Source organism: Bidens hawaiensis, unplaced genomic scaffold (assembly GCF_021521415.1).
Source record: "Bidens hawaiensis isolate Kalapana, Puna unplaced genomic scaffold, B.hawaiensis_p1.1 tig00001575_1, whole genome shotgun sequence".
Lineage (NCBI taxonomy): Eukaryota > Viridiplantae > Streptophyta > Magnoliopsida > Asterales > Asteraceae > Bidens > Bidens hawaiensis.
Window position 1 is genome coordinate 3965745 of NW_027491088.1, and position 11310 is coordinate 3977054.

At 33.3% G+C, this 11310-nt stretch overlaps 1 pseudogene across 1 annotated transcript; it reads right to left on the reverse strand.

The window, feature by feature from the left end:
• Positions 1–3888: 3888 nt before the first annotated feature.
• LOC143586349 (aldehyde dehydrogenase family 7 member B4-like) lies at positions 3889–8720 on the reverse strand (annotated as a pseudogene). The gene is made up of 14 exons (XR_013144696.1): positions 8567–8720; positions 7438–7524; positions 7161–7301; positions 6943–7015; positions 6675–6697; positions 6528–6591; positions 6354–6399; positions 6084–6260; positions 5173–5349; positions 4926–5090; positions 4697–4837; positions 4515–4612; positions 4298–4447; positions 3889–4072 (listed from the first exon to the last, which is right to left on the reverse strand). The product of XR_013144696.1 is annotated as an aldehyde dehydrogenase family 7 member B4-like (transcript).
• Positions 8721–11310: the final 2590 nt, after the last annotated feature.

Here is an 11310-nt window from a genome sequence, read left to right on the forward strand (position 1 = left end):
GCTCAAAAATGGTCTTCGTAAAAAAAGTGAAAAATTGATCGATTAATTCCATCCAAAACTGTTTTTTCGGTGAACAAATGATTGATTGGATATGTATTGACGATTCCGAGATGTTTGGATGTGATTTCATGGATCGATTCGTGAAAAAAAGGATTCGCGTGTACGTTAAGGCATTAGTGTATTGGATCTTTTCACTAGAAATATAATAGTAGATTATATATAGCTGACTTATATAGTATTTAACATAACTATACGGCAAGAAATAACTAGTAATGGTACCTATCCAATGATGTTATCTCATGTTTCAAAATTTTAAACTGTTATATAGCCTTCTTATATAAATTTCACCTTAGCCATCGTAACCATACATCCTAAACGAAACTCGAGAAGATCAAGAATCATGTCATCTTCCGTCTATATGCTTGTAAAATTAACAGGTACATAGATTTAATATTTATTCTTCATTGTCATATCACATAATTGATTAGCATGCCGGCCCCTACCTTGGAAAGGCGGTCCCCTCACTTCTACACGTCGTCACCTCTCTTGCAGCACAACCTATGGACATCTATAAACTCTCCATTGAAGTCTTGAAGATGTTCTAACAAGTATCTTGATTAAGATTTAAAACCTAATAGGACAAGATGTCCTTTTGTGAGTCCCTTGGTCTCTCTTAATATGAGTATCAACAAAAAACTATTCCTTTTCATACTTATAATAATACCATAATATTAAAAGTATCTCTCATCATATTAATGGTGGCATAACTATTTGGCATACGTCCAAAGACAATAATAGGGACTTCAAATGGAAAGTTAGAGAATGGTTGTGTTTATAGATAGATATATATTTGTTTGTATACATGTACAAGAAAACCAAATCACATGGCACCACCTACAAAAACATATTTATATTTATTTTAATGCTTACATGATACATAAGATATATTTTATTTTTTTTTGAAATGGCAATTTCAATAAAACCAACAAAACCGAGCACCTACTACCAAGAAGCTAGCAGGGTCCAAAAAACAACCAGAGCAACATATTACAAAGTTAAGCTACTCCAACAAGACCAATCTAAATCCAAACGCTTCGCTCTATTTTTTATCTACAAAAAACTTAACACATTTATTTCATCAAGAATGGTTTCAATCTTCATTGGCTCATTCTCGAAGATGAGTTTGTTCCTAGCTCTCCAAATGCTCCTTATCGCCACCATCATTATCTAAATCCAAACATATGATTTTAATTTTTTTTTTTGTTTTTATAAACAATATATTCTTTAGAAATGATTGGAAAATATACAAGTAGGTAGGATGGTGCATGATTAGAGTCCAGATTTTACTAGATTAGGTAAACGACCACACAAATAATTGAGGTTTATATTCTAGATACATGTCTTAATATCTTATTATATCCTCCATGTGACATGTTTGTAGGTTGACAGTCCAACCTCAATGCATTGTTCACACTATAATTTTTAATTTTAAATTGTTAAATTTTATCATTTTTTATGTTTGTATAATCAAATCGTTACTAACAATAAAGAAAATGTGTAACTGATTGGTTTGGTTAATTTTAGTTTTTGGTTCTTGACTAAGTAAACAAAATGATTCGGCTATTGGTCAATTAATCAACCAAATTTTTTGGGCCTGTCCTACTATGGCCCTTGGTTTTAGACTTTTAGTTAATAACCTTGCGGGCTTGCGGCATTGCTATATGCCGGGTGTGTATAAAACAGAAAAAAACCGATTCAGAATCGAAAAAACAAAACCGAAATAATTGAACCGACACAAAAGCTTACGGTTTGGCTATATGCTTTTTAAAAACCAAGTCGAACCGAATTTACTGATTTTTATTTTTCTATTTTAATTTGAAGTTGTTTATAAGAATATAGTATACAGTGTGACCCAAATATTTTAGCTCATATGTATAATAATCAATCATTTATTACGTAATAAAAAGATTTAAGCCTAAATTCATTATTTTTTTGGCAGCTTTATTTTTTCGGCCCAAAATTTTGAAGCCTAAATGGTAAAACAAATAAAATCGAAACTGAATTGAATGGAAACCGAATAGTTTTCAAAAACCCCAAAACCGGCATTTTGGTTTTTGGTTAGGTTTTTGCACAAGACCGAACCGGCCCATACACACCCTTACTAGACGATAAAAATATCAAAATCAGATATACAAACAAAGCAAGAGCATAGCATATCGGTTTTGCTCGGTCACGTAACAAGTCATAACCGAACTAAACCATAAAATTTGGTTTTAGAGTACGGGTTAACCAAAAGTTATCTACTGGTCATGATTCAGTTATTCGGGTTTTTCTAACGAATATGAACCTGGAAGTTATGTGTTGAAAGCATTCTTTTTTATGTATTCTTTGAAAGATATTTTAACACAAGTTAATAAGTAATTAAAGCTTGGAATCATATTTGGTTGTTAGTTGGTTGACAAGATGTATATGATCACATTAGGCCAAATGTCCATTCATTGTGATTCATTGTTCAATCTACATATCTCCTAGTTGACATACTATTACCGACTCAACTACTATTGAATTCACAACTGTCAATTTCAATCCGTTAATATTGTAACAGATTATTGATCTCATCACAGTTATTATAAAAAAAGAAGATTGTGCCTAAAAGTGTAAAACGTAAATTGTAACGGTGTGTTAATGTGTTTTTTTTTCCAATAGTGCATCAACAACACGTGATGTTTTCTGTTGGTTTCCTACACTTCTTTGATATAATTTCATTTTTAGCATAAACATGTGCTTAAAAGCGGTTCTAAACCGCTTCAAAGAGGGCTTATCACCGCTTCTGAGAGAACGTTATTGTAGTAGTGATACAAATAATTACGCAACGTATATATATATTTTTAGAATAGCAACTCACATACCAATCTAATTTACATCTAGTTCTATTCCACAGCGAGACTCAAAATATGGTAAGGCGTCATTTAACACACCAAAATATCATTGGGCCAAATATCATTTGGTAATTACGCAACATATGTTTATAAATACGCAACTTTTGTTTCTTATTATGCACAATACATCACCATTTTTATAATTTGATTTTATTAATATACACCAATATGATGTTCAAATTCCAGAGAACGAAATGCTCGCTATATTATTTAGAAGAAGCTATGATTACTACCAAGAGGAAACAACTCCTAATTACAGTTACCGCATAAAGGGTGTCTACTAATGACAAGAGTGTTGTGTCGGGTAGGCGTTGTTGACACGTCCAACAACATGGCGTAAGATAAGTTACTCAACGACAATGCAATGTAAGTGCGTCAAGGGGAAGGACAAGAGGGGACCAGGAATGGCTAAGATAGAATACGGGAACCAAAGACAGTCACCAAGCAAACTTCAATTCGAATGCATAAAAGTAAATATAATATACACATAATCCTTAGTCGATATATGACCAGCCAAACTTTGTCTCAAATAATGAAGCTACGAGGCCCATACTCAAAGTGATAAAAGGAACTAACACGGAACAAAATCGTAAGCGAAGACACCAAGTTGATCAATGGAATGGTCCAAAGGCGTAAAGGGCTAAGATCGGAGACTGAGAATGCACATTGGACTTTTCCATCGTGCCAGGATGGCTATGGCTAGTTGGCTACATGTTCGCACTTGGGATAGACTTAAGGCACAACTTTCGGTTTCAAGTTTCGACAGATGTAAGCCTAAGAAAAAGAGACCACAAATGAACAAAAGTATGTCACAGGACACCAAAGGTTTGGATTACATTGCATGGCTCTGGTAAATATACTCCCATGGACAAGTCTATATGCTGCTAGTAAATAGTGTAGAAACCACATTTTACATCATGGATCAAATTTTTTAGTAATTAGACTAATCAGTTGAGAGTGAAATCCCTTTATTTAATCATTTCATAATGTCGCACGATTACAAGCAGTTAAATGTCAAAACCAACCTACCATGAATCTTTTGCTTGTCGTACCGTTTATCAAAGATGAGGCTAATCCACTAGCCGAAGTTGATCCCTTGTGCAAGTGATAGTTCGCTCCCGTAGTTTATTGTGCTGATAATCAACATACAAACATTATATTAATCAGATGATGTAAGTATGCCAATTATAAATTTGTAAAAGAAAACATGTTCAGTCAAAAGTTGTATGTTTATTAAAAAAACTCAGATTCTTGTTGAAATAATATTATGTGCCTCATTATTTTTTGGCCAACTTATTACTCAAAAACTTGGTTACTATCACATAACGAATAAATAAATTGAGGATATAGTAACATACCAAGTTGATCGCCTCATATATTGTTTCCAAGAGTCACTTCCTGCTTCACGACCACCCCCGGTACCCTTTTCACCACCAAAAGCACCACCAATTTCAGCACCATTTGTTGGTATATTAACGTTAACAATACCGCAATCACTTCCTTTGGGCCTGCCATAAAAATAAACATATGTTTAGATACAAAAAGTATATTTCCTACTTATCAAATGTCACTCACCCAATCCATTTAAAGATAACCTCAGGTGAGCGGGTGACTATCGAACTAGACAACCCTTGAGGTACCGAGTTGTTTATTTCCACAGCTTCTTCAAAACTCTGTACAAGAAGTAATAATGCATTTATAGATATATGCATATAGTAATAGTTATACAAGAATTTGCTCTAAAAGTCAAAACTGACCTTGAATTTTAAGACATATAGAACAGGACCAAAGAGTTCTTCCTTCACAACATTAGCAGTCGGTGAAATTTCAACTATTGTCGGTTGTACAAAGTTTCCTTCAGATTCTATAACTGAACCACCTGTGAGGATTCTTCCTCCATAAAACATGTCAATTAATGAAGAAAAATATTAACACAAATTTGATTTCATTATGAAAACCATCGTCAAGCAACCGAAATAAGCATACCTGGGATTTAATAACTTTAATTCCGTTTACAAAATTCTCCCTTGATGCTTTTGTGTGCAAAGGTCCAAGCAACGTACCTTTCTCCAACGGATCTCCAATTTTGACTTGTTTATATGCTTCCAGTAACTGATCGACAACCGAGTCATAAACCTTTTCATGAACAAGCTGAAAATAATGAAAACAGATCATTAGTGTTAGGAAACACCATTTCTGTTAAGAAAGATTGAAATTGATGATAATAGGTTACCAGTCTACGACACGTTGTGCAGCGTTGTCCAGCGGTACCAACAGCAGCAAACAAGACAGAACGAACCGCAAGTTTAATGTCAGCATCGTCCATTACTGTTAAAGCATTGTTACCACTTAACTCAAGCAGGCATTTACCAAACCGTTGACTCACTATTTGTTGAACCACGAGACCAACCTGAACATGCCATGTGTTAACAATAATAATGTTGAGAATTAAACACCAACATTCACACTTATGTATAAGAAATTAAGAATGGTCATTCATGATTTACGATTTTACATAGAACCAATATAACAGAAAACACGTGATAATTAACTTTTTTACAGATATTATTAAATAAAGTAGCCTGCAAACGAACCAAACGTTCAGTGAACTGTTAGTGAACCATTTGGCAGGAAGTTCGTTTATGTCCGTTTGTTTAATAACGAATGAACATGAACACAATTCTCATTCGTTCATTTATGTTTGTCTACCATCGTTCATTTATGTTCATTAGTTTACGTTTGTTTAAGTTCATTTGGTTGCATATTCATCTAAACTTTTAGGGCTATTACAATATAGCCTAATTTTATTATTGTCCATAACAACTCAAAAGATAAAGAAGTATCGTTAATTTCTTCATGCTCTTTCCAAATTCGAAGTACCAATTTATAGCTTAGTCTTTTCATAAAATTTTAGGCCCAGCATATTTATGTACATATTAACTTTTAAATTTTTAATTGATCTCCACTAGTTATGTTCGTTCGTGAACCGTTAGTTTATACAACTAAAAGCGAGCATAAACACACTGGTGAAGAAACTACCTTTAAACAAAATTAACATGAATAAGAAAATCTCAATCGTTGATTTTTTTCGTGTTCGTTTGGTTCGTTTGCAAGCCTAAAATAAAGAATAAGTGAAGAAAGTACCTTTGAACTTCCAGTGAAGGAAACCAAAGGTATGCGTGTATCTTTTGCTATCGCTTGACCAATTTCAGCACCTCCACAAAGGTGAAAATAGCAGCTGGTAAATTGTTCTTTTTTAACACTTCTCCAATTAATTTGGTCGTTGCAATTGTTATTAAAGGTGTGGTTGGAGCACCTTTCCTGCAAATATGTCAAAATAATAAAATGAGCAATCCAAAATGTTAAGACTTAATAATTATTTTGCACCAAAGAAAGTTTATGGTGAAGACTTACCAAACAACACAATTTCCACAGACTAAAGCAATGCATGCATTCCATCCTACACAGAAGCAATTAAATAATTAATAAGAATAAAGGTATAATTCAGTTGAGTCTTGTTTTAAACTCATTTATAGGTTTATCTTGAAATGTATTCATTGATGTATTAATAAGTGCTATAATGCTCACCAAGAACAGCACAGGGAAAATTGAAGGCGGTAATGACACCAACTATTCCAAGAGGATTCCACATCTGTATATGGTTGGTAATATACAAGTTTAATTATAAAAAAAATATTGCATAAGCATATGTTAAATAAAAATAATTAGACGCACCTCGAGCATCATATGATTTGGACCTGTCAAAATCAATTGAATTTGTAAATGAGACAAGAAAGTATGTGAGGTTGTAATGTAAAATATTTCACATGAAGAAAGTATAAATAACATCTGAAATTTAAAATATTGAATCGGCCCGCTTATAGTAAATTTCCACCATGAGACACAATATTGTTCACTTTTACCACCATATATAATAGAAGTATTTATCTTTTTATATTTCGGAAAGTTTGAAAGGATTAAAGAAACAAGAAAAATGTCTCACGTTCAGAGGGTATGACTGATCCATTTAATTGCCGGCTTAAACCCACTGCAAAGTCACACATATCAATAACTTCCTGCCATTTGAAAACAACTTCATGATTAGCTTTTGTAAGTTAAGGTTTGAAGTTTGAACAGTTTCACAAAATGAACCACAGAAGATATACAAAGTGCATATATGCAGGAAAATAAAGAAGTCAAAGTTTAAACTAATGAAAGAACAATGCTAAAATACACTTCTCCTATGCCTTCTGGAAGAATCTTTCCCATTTCGAGTGATAAAAGCCTACCAAGGTAGTCAAGCTTGACTCTCAACGCATCACCAATCTGTCTAACAATCTCACCTCACTTTGGTGCAGGAAGCTGAAAAAAAAAACAAAAAAAAATAACAGTTACACAACTTTAACAGTAAGCTGAACTTTGCCAACTTTAGAATCTCAACTTATAAAATAAAGCAATGTCAAAGAAGGACATCAACAAAAAAAACCGTTTCACTTACCTGCTTCCAAATCTTTGAGGCTTCAAAACAAGCCTGCATGCCCTCCTCATAATCTTGAGAAGAAGCTTCTATCACTTCAGCAATGGGCTGGATCAACATGATAGCAAACAATTACTTTCAGAAAAAACTTGTCATTCAAACACCAATACAATAGTGCAATGCTAAGGACCTTGGAAATACATTTTAGAATACAAGTAAGGGGTTGTTTGTTTGGTAGTCTCTTAGCGATCCCATTAAGAGGCTACCTTTGAATCGGCGGTCAAAGGTAGAGTGTGTTTGGTTCACTTATAAGACACCTATAAATGGGTAAGTTTAAGAAACATGCTGACCGATTCAGAGGTTGCCTCTTAATCGATCAGGCTTCTCAATGGCTCAGCACAAGGTTGCCAAACAGCCCCTAAGTAAAATGAAGCAGCCGCAGCAATCATGTGATGTACAGCACAATGTTTTCATTTTAATTTTTAAGTTTCACTGCTTGCAAAAAGAATATGTTTCCATAATAAGAATCTGAGCTAGTGTAAAATTAGCAAAAAAAAACCCCTAGATACTACATATCATTGTACTCTCTTCATTTTAAGTGGAACATGAGCTCTATATTGGACCTTGTGATGCTAAACTTAGTTTGTTATGATGTTCCAAACAATGTTCAAATTATTGTCAAAATCTGTCAAACTGGTCAAAGTCTTAGCAAAAATCTTTGAAGTATTTGAAAAACTATACTTATTTATCCAATCCGATTAATCAATTTGAAAAATTATATAAAATTCCAAACAATGTTCAGATTTCGGTCAAAATTGGTCAAAGTCGTAAAAATAGCCAAAATCTTTGTACTATTCAAAAAACTATACTTATTAGTTATTAATCCAATCTGATTGATAAATTCGAAAAATTATATAAAAATTTTGATATAATTTTGAAAAACTACATATAAAATTCCATTCCGATTACTCCCGATTAATACCTATTAGGCTATTATCGCGGTACCACCGCCTAGTGAATTCTACAACACTGTTCTCATGAGCAATTACCAATCCTAATTCTAGGTTTTAAATTCAATCAGATCATCCAAAAGCTACATTAAATTCAAAATCAGATACAATTAAACCTAACAATTAATACTACTCACTACCTTATTATTAGCAGGATTAACCGACGATACAACAGAGCCACTTCCTTTCCATACACCATTCACATAACTCCCGAGATTCCGTGGCTCAATTCCAATCTCCGTCAAAAACTCGTACTCTTTAGCGAAACTCATATCTGCAATTAAAAACTTAAAGCGTATTATTAGATTGTAATTGTTGGATCTGAATTGCAGATCGTGTGAGTGTGTTGTGGTGATTGAAGAGAGTATAAGTAATTGGTTGGTTACCTGTAGGAAATGAGATAATTTGGGGGTGAAACGGCTATGGTGTTAAGAGGTTGAGGTGAGTGTTAATTTATAGTAGGGTATTAATTAATTAATTAATTAATTGCTGAGAATTGAAATGAAAGACGTGTGAGTAGAGAAGACTGTGGTACGACAAAATGTTAGAGGTGAGTTGGCGAGGAAGCCATGGATTGGATTGGGATGAATATTATTATTATTATTATGGGTTTTGGAGGGTTTTGTTTTCAGTGACTCAGATGCATGTCAATATGTCATAACACTAATCACGATAACAAATATTAATATTAGCAGTTACGTGAAACCCGGAGGATTTAAGCCGGGTCTTGTGACATTCTCTCCGATCGAATCCCAAATTCATTTGAGTTTTCATATTATCGTGTGTTACATCAAATATTTCTTATCTTATAATGGCACAACGACTGTTAATTGACAACCAGAATTATTGTTTTTTTGAGAACGTTCAAGCCAAACTCTGAAACCAGAATGAGCCTAGTTAAGACAACATAATCTGATCCATGACTGTAAATGTAACGATTCCGGCAAATCCAGGTATACCCTAGCCGGAATATACTATTTACGTGTTATTTAATATTGATTATATGAGTTATAGCACATTGATACGAATATATATGGTTCACAGTATGAATCATACTCAATTATATAGTGAATCGTATTGGAATTACAATTAATCATTGATCGGTTATTGAAACCCGAACGAATCGGGAATTACATTATAGACGAAGTATATAATGTTTAGTGATATTTACGAAGTATTAATGCTTCGGGATAAGTAAATTATAGCACAGAAAAAGGATTTCGATTTAATGGTACGTCGGTACGCTAAACGAAACCTTTAACACCAAACCAAGCAAGAGACGATCAATCAAACCGAAAAAGATGCACAAATACCGATAATATGATGTTTTAATGTCATGGGTTAAGTTTTTAAAGTTTTTAAATCAGTTTTATGTAAATTTTATTTTTGACCCGAAAAACAACCATTTTATGCTCGTTTTAAGCCGAATTACGAGTCTAAACGAGAAACGAACTGAACCAGATTATCCACAACATTATCCGGATTGCGTAATCCGAATGTGTGGCCTAGAATTGATGTGTGGGGCCCACCCCCATCCACCTTATGGACCGATCGGTCCTTGTGTTATTATCATTCATTTCATTTTCTTTTTTCTTCAACACATTTCACACAAACTCTCTCAAATCTTCAAACATACATCCAAGCTCTTGAGTTTTTAACCAAAAATCACAAGGTATGAACATGTTTTGATGCTTGAATCCTACTTCTAACTCCATGATCTTGAGAAAAGGAAGGTTCCAAGTGAAATATGGGTGAAAACCCGAGATGGAACCGGTTCTCGTATGATCAAGGGATGTATACAAGTTATACAAAGGATCTTGATCCAAGTAATGAGTTAAAAGTGTTTAGAATAAAATTTTACGGTTAAAATCTTGTTAAAATGGATTTCCAAGTGAAAGATGGGTGAAAACCCGAGATGAAACCGACTCTTGCATGATCAAGAGATGTATACATGTTATACAAGGGATCTTGGTCCAAGAAATGAGTAAAAAGAGTCGAGAACGGATTTTTTTCGGTTAAAACCTTTGTTTTTACTTAAAAACCGACACTATGAAAGAAATGGTTTGATTGTTGGTATAGTTTGCTTGGTATAGTGATATTGTGCTTGTAAGTGTTGTATCTAGCGGCTAGCAAAGGCTAGAAACCGAGATCCTTGCGATCTAAAGCTAGAAAACACAAAATAGTTCGGTTTTCGTGTGTTTATGAAAAATGGACAGATTTACGTGTGATTAGAGTCGGGTCACGAAATTTCACAGAGATGATCTACACATGAAAATATGAGATCTGTGAATTTTTGGTAATTTTTGGATAAAAGATGAATATTTGGTGAATTTAATGCTCGGTTTTGGCCAAAAATAGTGAAAAATAGCAAAACATGATGAAAAATTCCGGAAAATTTAAGATAAGCTTTTTATATCATATAAAAGTCACCCACAAAATTTGAGCTCAGTTGGAAAAGTCTAAGTAGGCTTTTCGGTGAAACGAGTTCTAGGGCTTTCTAGCTCGGTTTTGGGTGAAAATGGCTTGAAAAATAAGTTTTAAATTCTGGAAAAATTCCAGGAAGTTATGAGGATGATAGAGATCATCCCAGAAAAATTTGGGATTTTTCTAAAGTGTTTTGGTATTTTTGACATATTTAGTGTTTTAATAAGATTTAAAAATAGATAAATAAATGTAAATATAGGAAAATAAATCTGGAAAAATTTCAGAAAGTTATGAGGATGATAGAGATCATCCCAGAAAAATTTGGGATTTTTATAAAGTGTTTTGGTATTTTTGATATATTTAGTATTTTAATGAGATTCAAAAATAGATAAATAAATGTAAATATAGGAAAATAAATCTGGAAAATTTCCAGAAAGTTATGAGGATGATAGAGATCATC